The 25,362-nt window shown below is 37.3% G+C and overlaps 1 protein-coding gene and 1 long non-coding RNA gene across 11 annotated transcripts in view; one reads left to right on the top strand and one right to left on the bottom strand.

The window, feature by feature from the left end:
* Positions 1-25,362, top strand: part of TRIM9 (tripartite motif containing 9) — a 107,208-nt gene that overhangs the window by 5,789 nt on the left and 76,057 nt on the right. The window lies entirely within an intron of this gene.
* On the bottom strand, positions 597-16,649 carry LOC112656925 (uncharacterized). The gene is made up of 3 exons (XR_003134743.3): positions 15,948-16,649; positions 7,493-7,752; positions 597-4,085 (listed from the first exon to the last, which is right to left on the bottom strand). It is a non-coding gene; the product is annotated as an uncharacterized LOC112656925 (long non-coding RNA).

Genomic DNA, 25,362 nt, shown 5'->3' with positions numbered 1-25,362 from the left:
ATAAGGCAACCCACAGAAATACAAAACTGAGAAATGGAGAGAGAATTCTGAGAACAGTATTTGAGACTCGCCATGAGTGAGTCCCACTGCCCCATCCTGCCTTTTGAGTTACTGGAGTCAATAAACCTCCCCTCCTTTTTTGCTTTAGCCAGTTTGTATCAGCCACTTTCAACTGAGAAGTCCTCACTTATAAAAGCACATGCGTTGGGGCTCCCTGGGTGGCTCAGCGGTTTGGCGCCTGCCTTTGACCCAGGGTGCGATCCCGGAGTCCCAGGATTGAGTCCCACGTCGGGCTCCCTGCATGGAACCTGCTTCTCCTTCCTCCTGTGTCTCTGCCTCTCTCTCTCTTTCTATGTCTATCATAGATAAATAAATAAATCTTTTAAAAAATAAATAAAATGAAATAAAAGCACATACGTTAACACATGTGAACATTTGTATTTGAAGACATTCTCATTCATTTTAGATATTGTCTCTAGAATACTATACTTAGAAGGCTGCATGCTGATGCCAAAGAAACAAATGGAAAGCAGTTTCGATACAATGAAGCAGAAAACATATGATATTTAATATAATGCTGTTTACCCATTCGCTGATTGTGTAGGCTGTATGAGCTTATTGAGCTATAGGCTGGACAGGGAGGTTCTGAAATCAAACTTCTGTCAATAATCAATTTTATTTGTCTTGAAAGGCAAGAAATCTCTGAAGACATATACATCTTGTTTTGACCTGTTCTCTACGTCAGATTTCTCAAACTGTTTCCAAACTTAATAGTTTTGAGACTTTCCATTCTAAACATGCTCCTGATGATTCACAGTGTACATTATTATATCAGTGTACTGATTCATTCTGCAGCAATTTATTTAATCTAGAATTTTCTAAACTTATTTGACTTCAGAAACTATTTTTAAAAATTTTTCTAATTTTTCCAGTTTTATTAAAATATTGACATATAACATATATAAGTTAAGGATGTACAAAGTAATGATTGGAGACATGTATATATTGTGAAATGATTACCGCAATAAGGTTTATTAGCACCTCCATCCTCTCACATAATTACCTTTTCTGTATGTGTGTGGAGATAATTTTTAAAAATTACACTCTTAACTTTCAAGTATATAATATTGTATTGTAAATTATAGTCACCAAGCTGTATATTAGATCCCTAGAACTTCTTCTAATAGCTGGAAATTTGTACCCTTTGACCAACATCTACCATTTCCCCCAATCTCTCGCCCCTGACAACCACCATCCTATTCTCTCTCTGGGTTCTGCTTTTTTTGGATTCCACATATAAGTGAGAACATACAGTATGTGCCTTTCTTTGATTTATTTCACTGCATATAATGCCCTTGAAATCCATTCATGTTGTTGCAAAAGGCAGAATTTCCCTTTTTATGACTGAATAATATTCCTCTGTGTGTGTGTGTGTGTGTGTGTGTGTGTACCACATTTTCTTTATCCATTCATTTGTCAATGCACACTTAAGTTGTAGAAATTATTTTTTAGCACCAGATGTATTTGGGAAACACTAGACAATAATCAGCTATTAAGTCAGTAAAAATGTAAACATTCTTAATTTCTGAAGTGTGCAGAGTAGACTATTCTAAAACTCCAACCTGTGGTTAATGTTCCAAATAAGACTATCCTTATATCTTATGTTAATTATTAAAATTAGTATTAAAAGTTAAATTTATGTTATTCTTTAACTGTTAAAGTCAAAGATAGAGGTAAAGGCAATTAATGTAAGTTTTGTAGTGTTTATATACATGTGTTCGATATATATTGCTTCCCCTTATATTGTAAATAAATGAAAAAATTAGTTTAGATATCAGTAATACTAATATAATATAACTAGAAATAACTGCTTTGATCTACTTTTGACTATTTTTAGGCATTGTGTACATGATGCCAAATGACTTATTTGAATTTGTCATTAAATTGTGGTAGATAGAAATAGGTTGTTTTTAAGGTACTTATTTTTTTTTAAGATTTATTTATTTATTCATGAGAGACACAGAGAGAGAGAGAGAGAAAGACCGAGACATAGGCAGAGAGAGAAGCAGGCTCCCCACAGAGAGCCTATGCAGGACTCCATCCTGGATCCCAAGATCACGCTGTGAGCTGAAGGCAGACGCTCAACCACTGAGGCACCCAGGCATCCCTAAGGTACTTATGATAAAGCAAAAAGGATAGTTTAACTAAAAGGTTAAAACTCTAAAGGTGATCCTGTAACAGCATATCACAACAACTTATGAAAGTTAAAAGAACAGTATTTTGCCTGTTACGTTCCAAGCTTTGCTAATATTTTCAAAATGACATTTAGAGTCAATTTGTACCTTGGGAGAAGAATTATCTATAAAATGGCCCCCCAGCAGTGTACGTAGATTATTAGAGATGATCTAGGTTTTGTCATCAGCATGTCTAATTTATTCCAGAAGACATCTCAAGGCCAAAATGCTTCCCTGGAGTGTTCTCACAGCAGTTTTATCCCAACCCTAAACTGGGCCCTTGTCTTAAACTGAGCCTATCTCAGACTGAGATTACTCAAAAAATTCCAAGCAGAATGCACAGAATACACTTGACACATCATCAGGGAAATCATCACAATTTCACTTCACTTTTGGTTAGCCCTGGCTTTGCCATCTTTTAACTTTTATGGCTTATGGTGAAACATTTTGGCCTTGGATCCAGCCATAGTCCCATCTGCCTAAGTTACCTCTTCTTTCTTGACTTGCATGGCCTTCCAGTTTCCCCACAGAGCCCTGTGTCTATCAGCCCTCTATCAGCCCTCCAGCATTTTCTTAAACTTGACCTTCAAATCAACTAAGCCATTCTCAACAGCCTTGCAGTAGATCAGTCTGCCAGCAGGAAGCTGAATGCTGCTCCCCGTTCCACCAGCATCACTCTTACACCAGCGGCACCCCCACACCAGCTGGGTTTAATTAGAGACACTTTTTTTCCCTTGACTATAGAAAGAAAGTTTTCTTCATTTTGACTAACTCATTTTAAGCTGAAAAAGCAAGAAAACTTGTCTTGAGTTTCTAGTCATGAATAAATAAGCACCACTGACTTTTCTCTCTTCCTCAAAATGCCTGTCTAGAGACTCATCTCCTCATGGTCTCAACTCCCACCAGCACTTGAATGTCTAAAACAGATCCAGACATTTCAGTCCCATTCCCTTTCACAATGTGTTCCCAAACTCTCTTCTATCTTCTGTCCACCCCTCCCTTAGCTCCCATCTCTTGAGTTCCAACACTAAGCACCCCCCACTGTATTATAATTGCATATGTTAGAATCTTTCATTGGACCCTACTAACTCAAAGTCATAGATTATTTCTTATATACCTTTGTTTGCTCCATTAGTGCTCTTAGTAGCTGTTTGAAAAGGTTTAATGAAAAAAAGAGTCCGTAAAAAGATTAATGATTAGCAAATATCCCAATATTTTAAGTTTCTCATGTTAGCCTGATAATAGTGAAATCTGAAAGCTTTCTCTTTTTCCTTTTGTTAAAAATTTACTGAGCACTTACTACATGCCAGGACTACTCTAAGCCATTTCCTGGCACTTCTCATTTTATCTTCATAATCTTCCTATGAGAAAACTAGGACATAGAAAAATCATAAAGTCATACCAGTTGTAAGACTCCAGAGCTTACATATTGAACTGCTACTCCGTCTTACTGTCTGATAATCACAGGAAATACATGACCTAGAAAGCACCATTTTATGGTCCTATAGATTATAATGGCATAACAAATAAACTGAGTTCCATTAGTTCTCATGCATGAAAATTACTGAAAAATTAAGTAATTTGTCCCCTAAGTTTTCTTGTGACAAAATAAATTTAAAGAGGAAAATATAAGGCAGAAGGAAGGGAAAGACAAGTATGTTGAGGACACCATAGACCGGATCCTTGGAGGCATATGCCATAGGACTGATTACCTTGGGAGGGGTCCTTGGGAGGGGTCCTTGGGAGGGGTCCAGCCTGCCTCCTTGTCAGAACCAGTCAAACAGCAGACAGGCAATGGGGTTCTCTCAGCTCAGCCACTGATTCATTGTTGTCTTGTAACAAAACCATCATCTTAAAATTTATAGACAGAAATGACATAAATATTAGGTTGACGTTTTTTGGTATTTTCAGCATCTTTATTTCTGCAGATATAAAACATTTCTAAGTCTATCTTGAACACAAAAATATGTTGAAACCCATAAGCAGGTATCTGTTTCCTTTCCGTTTTTTTCTTGGACCTTTTGCTGAGGTGGTTAAAAGAAAATATGTACATTCCTTTTCAAGAATATATGCCTGGCCGCCTTTTCCATAGATATAAAAAGGAATATATGAATTGGAAAAGCCAATTGTTTACGAATGGGTTTAAGCACTGCCAAATAAAATTTGTTTTTCATAAGCCTTGCATAGAAACAGAACTGTGTGTTTTATACTAATAGCTCTGCTCAAAGAAGAAACTGTTCCTTAAAGAATTAGCTTTGGAAGTAGAATGCTAAACATTGTTCTTTGGTGTGGGAATAGTCACCTTCTGTCATTAGCCAGTACACATAGATGGTGAATTCTCATCTGCTGATTTATTCATGTGAAGCTGACTTTCCAGCCAGATAGCATCAATTCAGCTTTATTGAGATTTTTGTTCATCTTCTCTTTACTCTCATTTTGCCTGCAGCTTGCATTTTAAGAAGCAACTGTTTAACACCAAATACTACTCTCTCCCATGCTCCAGCAAAAAGCCTGGGAGAAGGCCATGTTGCTCTGACCTATGCTGTACATCAGCCTGAGACATTATCTAATCTCTGAAAAAGCAGGTTGCAGAGGGAAGTGAATGTGAATATGGGGGCTTTTATAGTTTCTACCTAAAGCAGGTCTTCTTAACAGGCCTTTTGATTTTGTAGGGAGCAAATGCTTGGAAGGTCAAATATATACAGGTTCAGTGATAATCACAACTCACCAAAAGCTAAAGGGAAAGAACTCTGTAATATAATCTATCATTTTTTATTGTCTATACTGTAATTTCTTTTCATCAGTAAAAATAACCAACAACTGATTATGTGTAATACATTACATAATGCCTGATATGCTGTGGTTGTTTGACATCACCCAGACACACCAATTCATGATAAAATTGATAACATGGTAAAATGGGGTTGCTTATGCTGTTGCATCCCCACTCCTACATCTATGAAATGGTATCCCAAGAGCATTAGTCACACAAAATCAAATGTATAAGTGGACTCCCATCCAATCTAATAAATCTTACATGATGCAGATAAATCTGTGGTGCTTTTAACAAGCAGTTGTTACTGATTTTATTGACCATCAATCATCTGTCCCAGACTTAGCAAGGAAATATGATAAAGAGCTTTCAACACACAATCAATATAGTGTGAAGAAGCTTGATGTTTACAGTCAACTCATGTTATCTGGCTACCTTCTGCCATTATGGAAGCAAATCTGCCATTAGTGGAACTAAAATATTGTTCAGTATTAAATAAAATTTTATCTGCTTTCTACTTTGAGAAACAAGAAATATGGAAATACAAAAATTTAGATAAGTATTGAATTTCCAGGCCAGCCTCAACAAGCATGATACCCAAGTGTGACTACCACTCTGTTACTTCAGAAATGGCACCTTTATGCTTAGACTGAGGATGTGAATTTCTGATTGCTCTGGTCACTGCACATAAAAATGTTGTGGAAAAATTTGAATTGATAGTGAGGTCCTATTATGTACATATAAAAAGTAATAGTAAATATTGGTGTTAATTGGCAAATCAACACAATATTTTACATTAATTTTAAAAACCATCAAACCCAAAAAGAAAATTCATGCTTCTAGCATTGATAACCTCTTTGATTCTTGATTTCCAAAGAGGCTACACCATCTTACACTCCTATCAGCAATATATGAAGGTTCTAATCTCTCCATATTTTTACCAACACTTGCTATTTTCTGTCTTTTTGTCTAGAGCCATCCTAATAGTTGCAAAGGGATGTCTCATATGGTTTTGTTTTGCAATTCTGTAATGACAAGTGATATTAAACATCTTCTCATGGACTTATTGACTGTTTTTGAATCTTACTTAGAGAAATGTCTATTCAAATCTTTTGCCGCTTTTAGTTGGATTATTTCTCCTTTATTGTTGAGCTGTAAGAGATCTTTTATATATTCTGGACACTTATTCACTCATTTAAAATGGAAGGGACAGAGATGTGAACCTCTCTTCTCTTGGAAACACAGAAAATAAAAAGCAGACACATAGCTGAGTGTGAGGAAAAAGTTGTCAAGACAGGGCTACCAGGACCTACTGCTAATTTCCTGCCCAGTAACCTCTATCAGCCAATTCTGAAGCAGAGCTCAGATAAGTTCTACTAGAAGTGGCCCTGATGAATAGGAAACATTGGAAAAGTCCAAAAGTAGTAGGAGGAAATAAATTTGGTTGTCAATGTACCTGGATATGGTGGCTGTGCCTCCTCCTTGAGTTACACTTCTGCCAACTTTGGTGATAGAGTTCATCTCAGTATAATAAAGTTCCCGTGGTGCTATGATTTCTGTTACTTACAGATTACAATTGTGGTATTTTTTTAAAAATCACTTCAGGGTGTCAAAATGGTGCATTCTTCCCCTGTACTTGAGCGTTACAAATTGATAGAATTGGGACACTGGATATTTGAGATCACTTGCCAACCCCCTCCAAAATCAAAGGAATAAATTCCAGAATATTTTCATAAATTATCATAATCACACAGTGTGTATTACCAAAAAAAAAAAACCCATTGATTTCTTAGAACTTGTATTAAAAATTCTGGACATCTAAGGACCCATTTTCAGTTGCTTCTATGTGTGTGTATGTGTGTATGTGTGTGCTCAGTGAAGCTCAATTAAAACACCTATTCTCTTTTGGGGGCTCTCTTCTCTCAGACACTGATAATCACAGTTTTTTTCTATACTCCATGACCACAACTATCAAAGTTTACTTAAACCTATTGTTTTCTCTTTAAGGAGTAATTACATGGTCTGTACTATTGAGTTAATGTTCCTTCATTTTAAATATTATTTTTTTAACATTGGCTCTCTATAGATAGTGCCTTTGCTCAAAGGATCCATCTAATGCAGGAGTTTCAGCATAAAAACTGGACAGGAAAGAATTTGTAGAAAATAGGCTTTGCTTTTTCCCTCACACAGGGAGAACTGCTGCATTGCATCATGGCTATCCCCTTTGGTTCTCTGATTAACTCCAGCCCTAGCCAGAGCGCAAAAGAAGTTTATAGGATGAAGCAAAAGAGAGTCTCTGGTTGCTTCTCTCCCCCTTCCGGTATACTACTTGCCAACTCTGCTTGCACCTTACTGACCACCAGCACTCTCTACTCTTCCCCTCCCCTCCCACAGCGATCCCCTGTGAATCTTCTGGTTTCTGCCTGCCTGTCTGCAAGCCCAGCTTTGGCCCTAAATACGGGCCTTTGTTTGGTTATCTCCACACCTTGCTCTGATCCCTGTATGTCCAGTCTGTTCATCCAGCCCCAGAACCTTGACCAGCAACTCCCAAGAGAGCCTCTCTGTCCAGCCCAACTGGCTTGTGCACCCTCTGCCTCCAGCCTGACACTGGCTATTCCGGTGCTGGCTTCCTTCCCAGAGAAGGACCCAGTGATGACAGCTCCTCAAATCATACTTCGTGGGTAGCAGCTTCAGAGTTGGCATGGGTCCCAACAATAGATTACTGTAATGTACTTGGCCCATCACCTGTAATGGTAAAATAAGATTATAACATATACATCTGGGTTGTATAAAAATGCACTCACATAACTCTTTTCGTTTGAAACATGTCATAAAATGATTTAGCCAAATACAAACACAGAATCCGTTGACATACAACCACCACTGAAATGAGACATTTAGTTGAATCTGGAAGTTCTGCTTATGCTGAAGGCAGAAAGTAAAGAATAATTTATAAATTTCATCTGCAAAACACGGAAGGAATGAATTATTTACTAGAATATTATTACCCTATTTGGAGGCTAGCCAGAGACTGGTCAATTACTATCTTCTGAGTGGAGCCAAATAGTTCAATTATATCGTAGTCTTACCTCCATAGGTCTATTTACTAACATGAAAGTAATGTCATCAATTTACCATTTATATGTGATTTAATTTGCATGTTGTTATGACTTTTAGATTATGGTCAATTATTAAATGTTCTAAAACTATATGTACAAAAGGTTATTATTGTGAGCTACAGCCCTCAAACACTAACCCAGTGTTTTTAGAGAAATTATTTAATTAGTATATATATACCTGAGGAGATTGGTATAAAAATTACATAAATATGAGATTTGAAAATTAATTTCATTTTGTATTTGTTCATATCTCCTGATTTTCTTCAGGGATTAAATCATATTTATCAGTGTACACAAAACCCACTACATTCCTTCCTGTCCTTCTGTTCTTTAATCTTCCCAGCCATGTTAAGGAATTTTGATGGTCTGTATTCAGAGCTCCACCCTCACGAAACTACCACAAGGCCCAGTGTGGGCTGAGTGACACCTTCCCTGTTGCTGATTCAAGTTCAGGATACTGGTGGTGTAGCATAGACACTGGCTGTTTAGCTGGTCCTGCGCTCCAGGTGTTTTCAGCTGCTCAACTGGGGAAATTCACACAGAAAGGGAGATTTCCAGTTTGACCACAGAGACAAAGCACTTTTATGTGCCCAGACAGAGAACTGGATAATGGTTACACAGATAATGGTGTGTGACCATGTCAATTCCCAAGCACCTCTAAGAAGAAATTGTTCTCATAAGTATTAAAATCAAGGTCCTGGAACAGCTGGTGCTAGAACAGGATTTGCTGTGTGAACCATGCTGCGGGATGTGATTTCATATCAGTGTCTTTTTCACCATGAACTATTTCTTTGATTTGATAGCAAGGATCATTAGAATTGCATTAGGAAGAGAACTTTGTGCCTATTGAAGCTGAGACTGAGGGCCAGAACTTAAGTCTGACAATTCATGAACACCTCACCTCCAAGCTTAAAACACCCTATGGAGGCTCTCATGTATCCTACAGGAAACATGGGACTCCTTCCTCCCTGCTCCTAAAAGTAGTCGATCATGCATGTCACTGTGAGGTGGCCACATCAGTTGCCTTGCTGACTAAGGGCAAATGATGACAAGCATTTTAACTATATATAAGCTAGGAGAATCGAAGATGCACAGCAAGAATTCAGGTAACAGACAACAAAATAGTCAAGAGAAGTAGGAAATAGGATATGCATGGCAGAAATGTAAAAACAAGTCTCTGGTTATGCCTTTTTATAGCAAGTGCTAAAATGAGAATTAGAGCCAAAGATCTAGGGCCTGGATGAAGAGGCCTTTTTGTGATAAAGCTACCGTGTGTGGGGGCTGCCTGCATGGTATTATGCAGCTCGCTAGTATGAAGCCCAAAGAGCTGAGATCTGTTCCTGGGTCCAGTATTATCCAGACAACACAATATAGGGCGGGGAACTTGGGCCGAAACAGACTGCCTATGTTTAACCCCTGGCTTTTCCACTGCTTAGCTGTGTGAACTTGGGTAAGTTATTTAACCTCTCTGTGCCTCTGTTTTCTCATCTGTAAAATGGAGATAATAATCAGTCCATATAGAGTTGTTGAATCACTATATACCTGGAACCAATGTCACACTGTATATTAATTATGCTGGAATATAAATTTTTTTAAATCAGGCCAAACTCCAAGGATTGTTATGAGGATAACAGGTATGGTAGATACAAAGCCATTGAAACACAGCCTGGACAGAATAAGTACATGATTAATATGAGCTATTTTACCTATGAAATGGGACTTTAAATTCATATAGATATAATTTATATTATAAAAATATAATTTATATTCTTATATTATGTTATATTATATTTTATATATGATTTATTATAAGGAATTGGCTCATGCAGTTGGAGGCTGAGAAGTCCCATGATCTATCATCTGCAAGCTGGAGACCAAGGCAAACTAGTGGTGTAGTTTAGTCTGAGTCTGAAGGCCTGAGGACCAGGGAAGCTGATGGTGTAGTTCCCAACTCGAGGGCAGGAGAAGACTAATGTCCCAGGTAAACGATCAGTTTTATAAAGAACAAATTCTTTCTTCTTCCACTTTTTGTTCTTTCAGGCCCTCAATAAATTGGATGTTGCCTGTGCACACTGAGAAGGGCAATCTGCTTTACTCAGTTTACTATTTCAAATGCTACCAATTCAAATCTTCACAGACACATTCAGAAATAATGGGTAGCCAAATATCTGGGCAGCCCGTGATCCGGTTAAGTCGACACATAAAATTAACCACCACATTGGTTTAGTCAAAAGTTGGCCAAGAGCAATGAGAAATTCAGATGGATCAGATTCCTCTCCCAAACATCTTGAGAGTTAAGGCAGCTCAGCCATCAGCATTTGCTCTTTGTTCTTGCCCAGGGTCTGCTCAAGGCCTTCCTGACTCACACTACTGAGTATTTACAAGGAATTTGGGCAGTGACTTCAAGGAGGGCAGCAAAAATGGAAAAAAAAGATTGACAGGCAACACGTTGCTTCTGAATGCAGCCCCAAATGGGCACGTGTTCCTAAAAACTTTATGTAAGCCAAATTATATTTTAAAGGTATGAAGACATTTTCAATATAAAGAAATGGTATATATTTTTCAAACATAAATATCTATCGTAAAGCCATGATTCCTAGATTCCAGGACTCCAACAAGTTAAGAATAGCCTCTTAAATTGTTTTCTAGAAAAAAACAAAAACAAAAAACAGAAAGAAAAATAATTTTCAAAAGAATTGTAAGGTACATCTCCATATCAGAAACATTAACATGGAATAAGAGTGGGGTAGGGGTCCATCAAGAAATTGAGAATACTGGTGGCCACATCTAATAAAAAAAAGGCAGGAGACACAGAGCTAGGGGCCTCTGTTTTGATCCTGTATCTCCCTCTTGGGCAGCCCACTTGAGTCCCCTGGACCTCCAGCTTCTTGTGTATAGGATAAGGGTGTAGGATTAGATGAGAGCTAAGGTCCCTGTCAGGGGCGAATTTAATTGGGATCTAGATTTATTGATGTTTCTCTGGCTCGGTTCCTGAGAAGAGTTTCTTGGATAAAACTGTCTGCTACCTGCTGTTTGTGCCTTTGTGAAGAGACACTTTAGTTTTCCTTCTATTTCAAGTTTCTCAGTTGGAATTTCAACATTTGAAAATCAAAAGAAGTTGGACCAGCTAGCAGCAACATCTTCCATCCTCCTCATTTTACCCTGGCCGTGACAGTACACTACAGCTCCAAAGCAGGGTAGAAGGAGCTGACAGCTCAGGTACAATGCACACAGGCAGCTAAGTGGGGAGAGGAAAGCCCATACTGCCCAGCATTGGACTCTGCTTCTCCATCCCAGGTGGAACAACCCACTGTGGACCTGTAATGACCTTTGTCTACATAGGATACTCACTATCATTTCCTTGCAGAGGAAGAAAAGCATGGGGGAGGGGGAGGTGGTCAAGAAGGAATAAACAAGCTGTTTTTGACTATTTACTTCCTGAAATGAGAAGTAAGATTTAAGTTGAAAGAGGTCAAAGGTAGAAACAAAATGGGTAAATACAATTATGCCCCCATCATGGGGATTTTGAAGATTAAGTGTTGAAATGAACCTGGCCTTAAACTCCCTTATCTCAAAGGAAGAGCCATTTAGGTGCTAAATTTCCAAGGGGAATAAGGTATGTGCCAAATTCCTTCTATTTCAAGTGATTATTACTTATGCAGAAAAAGTAGATATTTGGTTTTTTGTTATTTGCTGTGATTCAGTGGTATGCTGGTAAATATGCAAATCCTTGATTTGCAGCTTTTACCATGGCTGACTTCCAGCTACCCTGACATGAGAGCACTGATCCTGAGCAGAGAGTCAGAACAAACCAGCTCTAGGACACCACCTACTTATTGTGAGTTCTTTTGCTTTATGTCAGACTGGATGAAGTGCCAGACTGCAAGTCTTCTAAAATTATTTAAGCCTGCAGCTGGAAAAAAAAAGTTACAGAAATTTTTAGTGTAGAAATCATTATTAATGTACAGCTCAGTGAGTTTTCACAAACTGATCACACCTATATAATTAGCAAAAATCAAGAAACAAAATATTATCAGTCCCCCAGGAGCCCTCTCCTTGCTGCCTTTCAGCCAACAGCACAACCCATCCCTATCCAGGGTAACCAGTACCCTGTCTTATAACAGCATGTTAATTTTGTCTGGTTTTGTGTTTCACATGAAAGTACTCAGCATGCACTGCAGCATGGCATCTTTTGCTCATCTTTATTTTCATTGGATTCATTCACCTTGATGTATCTAATTTTAGATCATTCCTTCTTTATAGTATTTTATTTTAGGAATATTCCACAATTTATCCATTCTACCATTGATGGGCATTTGGGCAGTTTCCAGGTTTTGGCTATTATGAGAGGTGCATCTTAAACACTATAGAACATATCTTTTGATGCACAAATGTAAGCAGTTCTGCCGGTTATACCTCCAGGAGGGAGGTAGCTGGGTCATGGAGTATGCATAATATCAGCCTTAGTACATGCCACCAGTGTTACCAAAAGGTGGTGTCACATTACCTCGGTAGTACTCCTCATTGCCACCAACATTTGCTATTAACTGTTTTCATTTTAGCTCTCCTGGTAGGTATATAGCAGTGCCACAGTGCTGTGGTCACTAGTGGTATTGAGCACGTTTTCATATATTTTCTGGTCCCTTGAATATCCTCTTTCATGTGGAGTCTAAGTAATTTGCCTACTTTTTCATTGAATTGTCTGCCTTTTTTTTCTTTTTTTTAAAGATTTTATTTATTTATTCATGAAAGACACAGAATGAGAGAGTCAGAGAGACATGCAGAGGGAGAAGTAGGCTCCATGCAGGGAGCCCGATGTGGGACTTGATCCCATAACTCTAGGATCACGCCCTGAGCCAAAGGCAGATGCCCAACCACTGAGCCACCCAGGCATCCCGTTGTCTGCCTTTTTCTTACTTACATGCATTTTAAGTCTCTCTCTCTCTCTCTCTCTCTCTTTTTTTTACCTACGAATACTAGAGAAAAAGGAAAGAAAAGGCCTCAATTCTGAGATAAGCTGCTTTTCCTTGTGGGCCAAAGATATTAATTAGAAAAGATTTGTCTCCCTGTTTTCTTGTGTAATTTTTTCTCAATGTAGAGTTTCTCCTACACTGTACATTGCTCTTTATCAAGCCTCTATCAGATTTTGTGCTTATTTCATAAAAATATTGATGAATATTTCACTTAGAATATAATATTTCACTTAGAAATATTATAAAGCAGTTTGGGGAGAAGGGTTTTTTTAAAGAACAAATAGTACAAATGCAAATGCATTTTCAAAACTGAACAATTCTTTCTTAAATGAAAGTAAGAGCTATTCAAATAGTCTGTAAGAAAAAAATAAATTGAAGCCTCAATTACCTCAAAAAAAGTAATTTTGATTTCTTATTAAATATGAATTTTTAAAAGTTTTCAGAGGTAAGGCTTCATTTTCCTTTCTGTTATCTCAAGAGAAAAACCTATTGCTTATCTATAAGTCCTTTTTTAAAAAACCATGTTCACTAAAAATTGAATTCCTCCTATGTATTGTGTGAGCTGTCTTATTTTTTTAAATCCTTATTTAGATAAGGGAGTGCAACCTATTCATACAAAACTGATTCTATGGCAAGAATATAGAAAAATGTTAAAAAAAATAGTTGACTATTTCAGAGATTAAAGAACTTTCCTTGGATAACTGAATGTGGGTCAAACATACCAAACAGTTTCTTTATAGAAGCCTAATTGCTTTACCTTCATTATTCTTTCTAGGTAACAAAATAGAATAAAATATTAAGGCTACCGTTTCAGGAGAATTAAGTCTCCCTATGAAGAAAGAGAAAGAAATTTCCTGAAATGTTTCAGAAAAGATTGGGGATATTTTCAGAACCACCTGAAGGCCCAGGCATATTGCCTCAAAGACTAGGCCTGAGTGGTCCTGCCATGTGTGCCTTTTCACTACACATGGTATGGGCAGCCCAGAGCAAAACTGGGAAGAAGGAAAATTTTTTCCTTTTGTGCGTTCTGCTTCTCTTGCCCCTATGCTGTCCCTTCGTGGTACTTCCTTACATTACTGAGACTAGGATTGGCAAATATAAAGCATCTTGCCACTCCTCTATTCTGCCCCATGGCAACCATTATTGTCAATCATGACACTTTTCCTGTAAGTCCAGGTGTAACCCAAATGCAGCTCAGAATTCTTATCACAGCATGCTGAGAGACCAATACCAATCTATCAGAATTGTCATTTAAGATGGTATCTACTTGGGGCACCGGTGTGGCTTAGTCAGTTAAGTGACCCACTCTTGGTTTTGGCTCAGGTCATAATCTCAGAGTGGTGAGTTCAAGCCCCTCGTGGGGCTCTGTGCTGAGTGTGGTGTCACTTGAAATTCTCTCCCTCTCCCTCCCCCCTCTGCTACTCCCTCACTTGCATGCACACATACACGCACACACACACACTCTCTCTCTCTCACTCTCTCAAATAAATAAATAAAATCTTTTAAAAAATTTTTAAAAGATGGTATCTACTTGCCTTCACTTTCTTAGGCAATATGACTCTTAATCCATCTTCTGCCATAGCCCTAAAATGTAAATGTATTACTTTTCCCAAAATTATTTATATTATCTTATATGATGGTTCTTATTGTCTGAATCTCTGATTCATCATTTTTTATCCTGGTTCTGGACATCTTTCATCTCAACCAAAAATAAATAAATAAATGAACCAAAAAAAAACAAAAAAAACAAAAAAAAAATCCTAGGATTATAAGTCAAATGCCTATAGGAACCAGATGATACAAGCAAGGTTTTCATAGTTAGTCCAGGACAGCAATAGTTTTCACCTTCAGAAAGAAATACACTTTCCCTTTTTTCAAGTAACATGTGGCCCATGGTCTACCTTTCGTTTATCCACTTGTGAAAAAGGCATACAGGTTAATCTCATTATTCAAGGTATTTATGTTGTATAAAGTCACCAAAAACATTGATTTAGTGAATATTGAGCCATTGCTCCTATGGAAATTTAGGGCTAGGTTCTTGTGAGTTCTGGTCATATTTTTGACAAGTGATCAATATATAATCTTGTCTTTTGTGCTTTTCTATTTATAAATTATTTGTTTAGTACATAGTGTTAATTGATTATCATTGAACTCATGGCCAACAGCACTACAACTCACACCTGAACAAAGCTTATCTAACACATGCATTTTCTCCATAAGGCACATCAGAGCCTTCTTGCACTTAGGAACATCAGACAGCATTTAAACACTACACTTGGAGGTCATTTTAAATAGCAAGATTACCAACAAAGCACAGAAATGCAAAAACCAGAGCGCTAAATAAATATACATGAAAAGGACAGTTGTTTACAGTATGAGAGTTGACACAAGAAGGCAGAGCATCTACCTCAGCTAGGATGTGTGCATTGGACAACTCAGACTTTTTCACTGCTCTGTCCATAAGTGACCGTGAAAGCCCTATGATTTTTTATTTTAAGGTTACAAATAAATTTTAGGAAATAGGCAAATTTACTGATACGGAATCTGAATAATAAAGATCAATTGTATTGTTGCACCATGAGGAAAATAATAGTGTGAACACAAAGACAAATGGTGTCTGAGTTTGGTCTCAATGATAACAGAGAAAATGGGAGTCATGAGGCTGGCAAACTAAGGAAGGCGCAGTTACAGTCAGATATCACCCAGGAGAAATTTGGAGCCAGAGTTGGCAGATCTTCCAAGAGAAGCCCGCCATCTGGATCATTTTAATGTGAATTCTCCTGGTTTTAGATGTTGATTTAAATTAAAAACAACAGCACCATAGAACAGACTAAATATATCTCCTTACCTTGCCTGACTTGCCTGAGGGCCTCAGGTTTACAAGTTGTCCCTGTAGCCTAGAGCGGAGTTTCTCAGTCTCAGCACTATTGACATTTTGGGCTAGGTAATTCTTTGTTGGAAGGTGGATGTCTTATGCACTGTAGGACAATTATAGCATCTTTGGCCCCCGCTGGCCAGAAGCCAGTAGTGCATCTAACTCACCACCTACCCCCAAGCTGTGACAACCAAAAATGCCTCCAGATATTGCCAAATCACCCCTAGTTGAGAACCCACTGGTCTAGACCAAGACAGATGAACCACATAAAGGCATCTATGACTCAACTTTTCTCTGTTCCTAAAACTGCCACTCTCCTGATTATCCAGGCCTAAATCCTCCAAATACTCAGATATTTCCCTTTCTCATTCATATGTATTCTACTTCTAAACCTACCAGTTCTTACCTTCAACTACCCCTTTATTCTTACTAAAATCCTTATCTCAGTCCCCTATGTCCTCCCATCTAGCCTACCACAATAGTCTCCTAACTGGGCATTGTACACTAGTTTACCCTTTGTATATTCCATCAGGCCATCACTATGAATTAATACTTGAAGACACTGATTTTTTTTTATCATGTTGTTAACTTCATACCATTTTAGCCCTCATTTAAAAATGTTAGACAGTGCTTCTTTTATCAGAGATCATTGCTAAGCACCCAACAACTCCTGTAAGAGCTTATCAGAAGCATAGCAATAGAATAAACAGGTGTTCTAGAATGCCAGGAAGCCTGAATTAAGCCTTGGCTCCATCATAGCCTAGCTTCTTCTAATTCCTCCTCTTCTAATTCTACCCAACTTCCCGTTCTTCTGTTCTTCTCAACTCACAACCCACCCATGGTGGCAGAATGGTTACTGGCTAAGTTCTTGGGTTTTGAGATAAGCAAACTAAGGTTAAAATTCTCAAGAAGTTCTTTAACCTTTCTGAGCCTCATTTTTGTTATCTGCTAAGTGAGGATTAAAAATAATACATACAAGGTTGTTATGAGACTTAACTAATATTTTCCATGTAAGATACTAGGCCCATTTTAGGCACACAGGAAGCTCTTAATGAATGTCACATGGTATTTATTTTCATTGTACCTTCTTCTTGTGAGATCTTATTGATCCTACCACTTATGCTGCCTATTTGACATCTCACATACATTGACTTTATTCTGTGTACATGTGAGCATGCATGCACGTGCACACACATACACATAAACTCTATTTTATTTTTTTTAGTAGGCTTCACACCCAGTGTGGAGCCCAACACAGGGCTTGAAATCATAACCTTGAGATCAAGATCTGAGCTGATATCAATGCTTAACTGACTGATCCACCCAGGCATCCTAAAACTCTATTTTTTTTTAAGATTTTATTTATTTATTCATGAGCGACAGAGAGAGAGACAGAGAGAGAGAGGCAGAGACACAGGCAGAGGGAGAAGCAGGCTCCATGCAGGGAGCCTGATGCGGGTCTCGATCCTGGGTCTCCAGGATCAGGCCCTGGGCTGAAGGTGGCGCTAAACCATTGAGCCACCCGGCTGCCCTTTTTTTCTTTTTTTTTTTAAATAGAGTTGTACTTATTGGGGACCAGAACCCTGTGTTTCTTCTCCTTAATCCTCATGATCCTAGCATAGTGCTAAAAAGATAGCTGACACCCAGTAAATACTAGTTCAGCTCTCAGGGTGTGGTCTTTAGACCATCTGCTGGGAACTTGTTAAAAATGCAGATTCTTGAGTGTCAGTCCAGACTCATGCTTCAGAAATTCTGGGGGTGGGACCCAGCAATCTGTTTTAATAAGCCCTCTAGGTAATTTTGATTTACAGGGAATTTTGATTACCACTCAAACCTTAATTCATTTATTCAGCAGGTATTAAGTACCTACCATTATCAGTAACTTTTACAAATTTGGGATATAGCAATAAACAAGAATATCTCTGCTATCATTAGGCTTATATTGTGTTGGAAGAAACAGACATAACACAAACCCAAATAAATAGTATATTTTCAGATAAGGGCAGGTGCTAAGAATAAAATAAAATACTAAAATGAGATGGAAAGTAGTTGGAAGGAGGTGGTAAATAAGGAATGATTTGTACCTGTTTTGGGTTGGTTTCCAATGCCTTAAAATACTTTTTCTTCTTTTTTATTTTTTGAGATTTTATTTATTTGGAGAGAGAGAAAGTGCACATGAGCAGGAGGTGGGACAGAGGGAGAGGGAGAATCTTAAGCAGCCTCTATGCTGAGCACAGAGCCTGATACAGGGCTCAATCTCATGACCCTGAGATCATGACCTGAGCCAAAATCAGAGTCAGATGCTCAACTAACTGAACTACCCAGGTACCCCTCAAATACTTTTTAAATACATGTTTTTCCTATGGTTTATAACTGATACTTGTATAAGGGTTATTTCAATAAAAGTTATTCCATCATTAGCAAAGCTGGCATTTTATTGTTTTTTTTTTCAATGCAATTGCTAGCATATAAACAAAAATTGTGAGACGTGAAGAATCAAGAAAACATGACACATAGTCAAGACAGGAAGCCCTCTGTATAGCAGACACAAAGTGACCCAGATACTGACATCATCAGGGATTTCAAAATAAGTGTGATACACATACAAAAAGATTTAGTAGAAAAGTTGGATAACATATACAAACAGATGAGTAATTTCAGCAGAGAGAGGGAAACCATAAAAAGGAAACAATGTAAATATTGGAAGTAGAAAGCCCTATTATCATAAGTGAAGGATTTATTAATTGCGCTTTATAACAGACTGGACATAGCAGAAGAAATAATCCGTGAACTTGAAGAAGTTATCATCTGAACTAAAACACTAAGAAGAAAAATAAGGGAAAGCAAACAAACAAAAAGCCAAAACAGAGGCTCTGAAATTTGTGGAATTATATTATATGGCCTAACAAACATATTACTGGAGTCCCAGAATAGTGGAGAAGGGGAATGGTACAGAAGAAATATTTGGAGAGATGATGTCTGTGAATTATCCAAATTTGAAAAGTTGTTTCAACCTAAGGATTCAAAAAGGGTAACAGAAACCTAAGTAGGATAAATGATACTGAAACAACTGGCTACTGTATGCAAAGATGATAGATAGAGGGGATCCCTGGGTGGTGCAGCGGTTCAGCACCTGCCTTTGGCCCAGGCGCGATCCTGGAGACCCGGGATCGAATCCCACGTCGGGCTCCCAGTGCATGGAGCCTGCTTCTCCCTCTGCCTATGTCTCTGCCTCTCTCTCTCTCTCTCTCTGTGACTATCATAAATAAATAAAAAAAAGATGATAGATAGATAGATAGATAGATAGATAGATAGATAGATAGATAATAAACACAATGCAAACCTCAAGTCTTATATCAATCTTTATATAAAAAATAGTTTAAATTATAGTCCTAGAAGGATACATTAGAATCATAAAGCTGCTAGAAGACATGGGAGAATATATGTTTCATTTGGAAAGAGTAAAAATTTCTTAGAAAGAACACAAAAAGTGTTAACCATAAAGGAAGAAATACATAAATTAACTTCATCAAAATTTTAAATTCTTATAAACCAAAAGGCACCAGGACACAGACTAGGAATAAATAAAATACGTGTCAAAGAATTTGAATATGGTATATATATTCCTGCAATAAAAAATAAATACTCCAATTTAAAAATGACAAGACTTGGGATGCCTGGGTGGCTCAGCGGCAGCATCCTGCCTTCAGCTCAGGACGTAATCCCGGGTCTGGGGATCCAGTCCTGCATCAGGCTCCCTGCGAGGAGCCTGCCTCTCCCTCTGCCTATGTCTCTGCCTTTCTCTGTATCTCTCATGAATAAATAAATAAAATCTTAAAAAAATAAAAATAAAAATGACAAGACTTGAGGAAGATACATATTTCCAGTTAGGGAAAGAATAAATCACAGTAATAAAAAGCAGGCATAACAAATACAGCAATGACATTGTAATAGCATTGTAATGGGACAGATGGTAGCTATACTTGTGGTGAACATGGTATAATGTACAAACTTGTCAAATCACTAAGTTGTATACCTGAAACTAATGTAATATTGTGTGCCAACTATACTCAAATAAAAATGACAGTACTTTTTAAAAAGATTTTATTTATTTATTCATGAGAGAGACAGAGAGACAGGCAGAGACATAGAGGGAGAAGCAGGCTCCCTGCAAGGAGCCCGACTGCAGGACTCGATCTCAGGACCCCAGAATCACAACTTGAGCTAAAGGCAGACATTCAACCACTAAGCCACCCAGGTGCCCCAAAAATGACAATACTTGAGCAGACACTTTACAAAAGAAATAGGAAAGGCAATTAAGCACATGAAAAGATACTCAACATCATTAATCAAGTAAATGTGAATTAAAACTACAATAAGACACTATTTTATATTATACATTAAATTTTATATCATCTTTATATAATTTTTAATTTAATTTTAAAAGATGACATTATGAAATATCAGCAACAATATGAAGCTGCTAGAACTTTCATCCACTGCTGGTGGAGGAATAAAATGATTTTTGGAAAACTGGTGATTTCTTATAAACATTTATGTATGCTATGAATCAGCAATACTACTCTTGGATATTTACCCAAATGGATATGTCCAGTAAAAGTTGTATGAGAATGTTCATGGTAGTCATATTCATAATAGCTTAAACCTGTAAACAACCGAAATGCCTATAAATAGGACCATGGATAGACAAATTGTGGAATAGCTACATAATGGAATGCTACTCCATGGTACAAAGGAATGAACTTGTGATACATATGAATGAATCTCAGAAACTTTATGTTGAATAAAAGCATACATGCTGTATGGTTCTATAAAAATATGATATAGGCAGAGAATGCTATGATGTGACTACTGAGGGAGTAAAGAAATTAACTAGATAGTAACAGGAAGATGAGCCAGTATAAGACTTCAAAGGGTAGTCTAAGGGAGTGAGAATAACCAAACAAAATGATATTTAGATTCTTGATAGATAATATGATGAAAATGTTTCTGAAATATTATCTTCACAACCAAGTGCAATTTGATTTACAGAAGAAAGAAACAAAAAGGTAGAAAACCCATTACAAATTTAGATGTGTTATAAGCAGAAGGAGGTGATTCATTGTGCTCCCAATTTGAATATTGGTGAACAATTAAAATTAATTGTTGAAAAATACATTTTGTGGGGGTACCTGGGTGTCTCAGTCAGTTAAGGATCCACTCATGGTTTTGGCTTAGGTTATGATCTCATGGGTCATGATTTAGCCCACATGTGACTCCATGCTCCTCGGGGAGTCTGATTGAAGATTCTTTCTTCTTCGCCTCTCCCCACTCATGCTCTGTCTCTCTCTCTTTCTCTCTTGCTCTCTTTCTGGGATAAATAAATAAATCTTTTTTAAAAAAAAGAAAAATATATCGTGTGTATCTTTAACAGATAGCCTGTATTTTCTATTAATAATGAGGGCACCTGGGTAGCTGCAATTCTGTGCTATGCCACAATTGCTGTTTCTGTAGAAATTAATTCGAAAGTCATGTGGTAACCATGGTAACATGAGGCAAAGTTGTAGAATTGGTGTTTAGGGGAAATGAAAAATCTCTGCCCTTCCTCTGCTCTCTGATCTTCTATGTTCCACTGTTTTTCTCCTCAGAGGAATGAGCTGATTTCCCAAGAACCATCGTGGGGAGAAGGCAGGGATTTGTGCTGACATCGGACTGGTCTAGGCCTGGCCAACTAAGCCTCCTCTTCATCAGTTTCTTCCTTTATGGACATACTCTGACCTGCCCTAAGGAACTTGGGGAACTGTGTAGTCAACCCAAGGATTCCTGAATCCTTGTTTATTACTACAGTCTCTAAAAAATGCAAATGATCACAGAAAATTCTTTCTTATACTTGGAGAGCTAAGAATATAAGCTATTTAAGCTTCTGAATAAGCAATATTTTTCTTATTTTTCAAATGTCTTATAACAAATCCCATCCAGAATCTTCAGGGCATTTGTCATTCTGAATTAGTGTGATAGAGATATTCCACATGCAGCTGAATTGAAGGGGCATCTGTAAGACAGAAATTTCTTTCTTTCAGATAAGAGTCTGAGCAGAGTATATCTGTTCTACTGAAGCAGTCATTGGGAATACAGGTGTCTTTGGTCCTTTGCCATCCTCCTTATGGCTCAGGATGGCTCACCACCCTACCTGCATTCTCACCACTGCAGTAGAAAAAGGCAAAGGGAGGGCATGTTCTGGAGGTTGCCTTCTCCTCACATCCAATGGCCAGAGTTTATACTAGGGCTACACTCAGGAGCAAGAGAGGCTAAGAAATGCAGTCTTTTATTCTGGTAGAGAGGATTTATATGCAGCTGAATCAATAACCTAATACTTATTTGATCTCATTTGGTCTTCCCAACCAGTAATGTTGAAGGAATAGGCAAGGCAGAAATAACCCTTTCCTTTGTGGTTGCCAGTCTCCCAGCATCTGCATGTTCACTCAGTGGTACTCAGTTATTAAGTAGTTATGTCTAGACTAGCCTCTGACTCCCAGTGCATGATTGTGTTGTGCTCTTATGCTGGGTCATCCTCAATCTTGTGTGCTAGCCAAGGCCTCTAGATTACCAGCAGACTTTTTTTTTCATTTTCACTTGTTTTTCAGTCTTTTTACTGACAGACCATCAGCTGTTAATCTTTTTATAGAAGTGTTACCTTCAATAAGTTGTAGAATTAGAAAGTAAATAAACAAGGTTGTTAGAATTTAATTTAAAATAATATAAATCTGCTTGGCATCAGAACCCAAAGTTCTCTCCTTTGAGTAAATTATCTTTAATTAGTCTTTAGTGGCTAAACTCATGTATCAGCTTGACTCCTCAGGGATCATTTCCACTCACCTCTTCTTTCATACTTAAATTCCAGAGAGAAGGTTTAACTTATACAAATGTTTTAGTCTCAAAAGAATTTTTTAACTTACAGATTTTGTAAACTTGGTCTATTTTTTAAGTGAATAGAGTACAGTACTAGAAGAAGGATGAATAAATCAAAAGATCATGATTTTGATTTCATAACAAAAATAAAATATGATTTTCATACCTTCTGAAAACTGCTGTTGTACAATGCTACTCTATGGGTGTCATATTCTTAGTGTATCAAACAGTAGATAAGCAGATTTTAAAGGTGAAAAAAACCTAAGAAAAAATTTCAAAAATAACAAAGCAGTCCTTTAAATTTAGTGTTTTAGTTTAGCAGATACAGTATTGCTATAAAAGGGAACTCTTTTTAATAATATTAATTGACTTCCAGAAAACAAATCCTTTCATCTATGCAAGAAAATAAGATTTTCATTATAATCATCATCATTAAAGATAACGAAAGGAATATTTAATTTGTAAACATTTGTAAATTTCTTTGAATTATTTTAGAAGACAGAAACATTTTAATTCTGTAAAAAGAGCAGCACTCTTGATAATTAGGCAGTATTAGAATAATTCATTAGCTAAGTAATTGCTGTCATGGCCACCCAAGTAATTTGCTTCCCCTTGAAAGTGTGAACAGCAATTTCTACCAAAGGGTGATGGGGTTTTTTAGAGTATGGCATCAGTGGTGATGCAGCAGAATATGTCTGAGGCCCTATGCTGGCTACCCAAATGCTCCAGAAAGTAAAAGGCTCCAGAATGGTTGTTAATGAATGGGAGATGGGTTAATTATTCATTCTCCTATCTGGAGGCAGAAGCTAAGCCATGCCATGTCAGATGAATATTAACAGATATAAGATATTCCCTTGACTCTCTATTTTACCTTAATAGTATTGCTTCTTGATCCAGAAGCTGGACACACTGACCTTTGATTTGAAGGAGGTAAGGGAAAAGCTTGGCCAAATTGTATTCCATATGACAAGATAGCACTGATAGAGGAAACAAAGAAATGAAAAGAAAAAAACTGGTTGCCAGAAAAGTCAAGATCTTGGACCAGTTGCAATTAAGATCCTGGAATTGTGAAACTGGAAAGAAGGATAATGGCATAAAAAAGCAAAATACTGCAATAGCCTTTTTTGATGGTTTGTTGAGCTGTTGATCCAAACAAACTGCCTTGGTCATCTGTTTTGTATTCAGAGTGCTTTGCTCTCTGATGGATAGCTTGCTGTGCACATGTGAGGTGACATTTCCAAACTGCCTGAAAAATGCTGGACTCATTTGTTTAATGTCAACGTTTTATATGTTAGATTATGAGATCTGGGATTTAGAGTGTGGCATGTCTGGTGTTGGGAATTATTTCATGATGAGTTTGTTTATTGTTTTGTTATTAGAGATTCAGTCTTGGATTTATGCAGTACAGTTGCAAACTATGCATTTGTATAGAATTAATGTATTATGTGCTGGACCAAAGGCTAACAAAGAATTTGAAATTTTTAAAATATTTAAAGCTTAATAAGCCAATTACTGTGTTTCAGTACATTGCATGATAAAGATTCACTAACTATAAAGCTAATTTCTGATTAGAGAGGTTTTAATACTTCTGTAATCTTCTAACTTTTTAGCTGGATCAGGGACTGTGAATGCATATGCACAATTTTTATCCATTGCAAAGATTTGCCTTTCCATGTCTGCAATAAATAGAAGTGAACAAAACATCAGAGACATGAAAGGGGTGTTGAGTAGTGAGGTTGGATTTTGGACATATAATTTATAATTTACACATCCCAATGTATAATTTATACATACTAATGAAAGTTAACCCCTAAGGCCGAGGAGTGTCATAAGATTTTCAGGATTGTCTAAGACTATTTATTTATGAATAATAATTGAATTCTCATGAATTTATATATCTAGTAAAAGTTAAATATTATAATTTCAAATTTGTGCAAATTATGTTGTATTCATTGATCTAAGATGTACATTGTATTAGCTTCCTATCCCTGCTATAACAAATTATACAAACTTAGAAGCTTGAACCAATACAAATGTATTCTTTTATAGTTCTCTAGGTTAGAAGTCTGATACAGGTGAAATCAAGGTGGCAGGAGGGCTGCATACTTTTCTAAAGTCTATAGGGGAAAATCCATTTCCTTGCCTTTTCTAGCTTTTAGAGGCCACTCACATTTCTTGACTCATGACCCCTTCCTCCATCTTCAAAGTTAGCAGCATTGCTTCATTCTAATCATTATTCTGTAATCACAGCTTCCTCTGACTTTTCTGCCCATCTTGCATTTTAAGGACTCTTGTGATTACATTGTGATTATAATCCAGGATAATCTCCCCATCTGCTGATTAGCAGCCTTAATTCCATCTGCAACCTTAATTTCCTTTTGCCATGTAACCTAACATATCCATTCTAGGGATCCAGATATGGAAATGTTTGGGGCCCATTATTCTGCCTACCACATTTTATTTTTCACATTTTTATCAT

The sequence above is a fragment of the Canis lupus genome, chromosome 8 (genome assembly GCF_003254725.2).
Source record: "Canis lupus dingo isolate Sandy chromosome 8, ASM325472v2, whole genome shotgun sequence".
Taxonomy (NCBI): Eukaryota; Metazoa; Chordata; class Mammalia; order Carnivora; family Canidae; genus Canis; species Canis lupus.
Note: the sequence above shows the minus strand (reverse complement) of the source record. Positions and strands in the feature narration are given on the sequence as shown.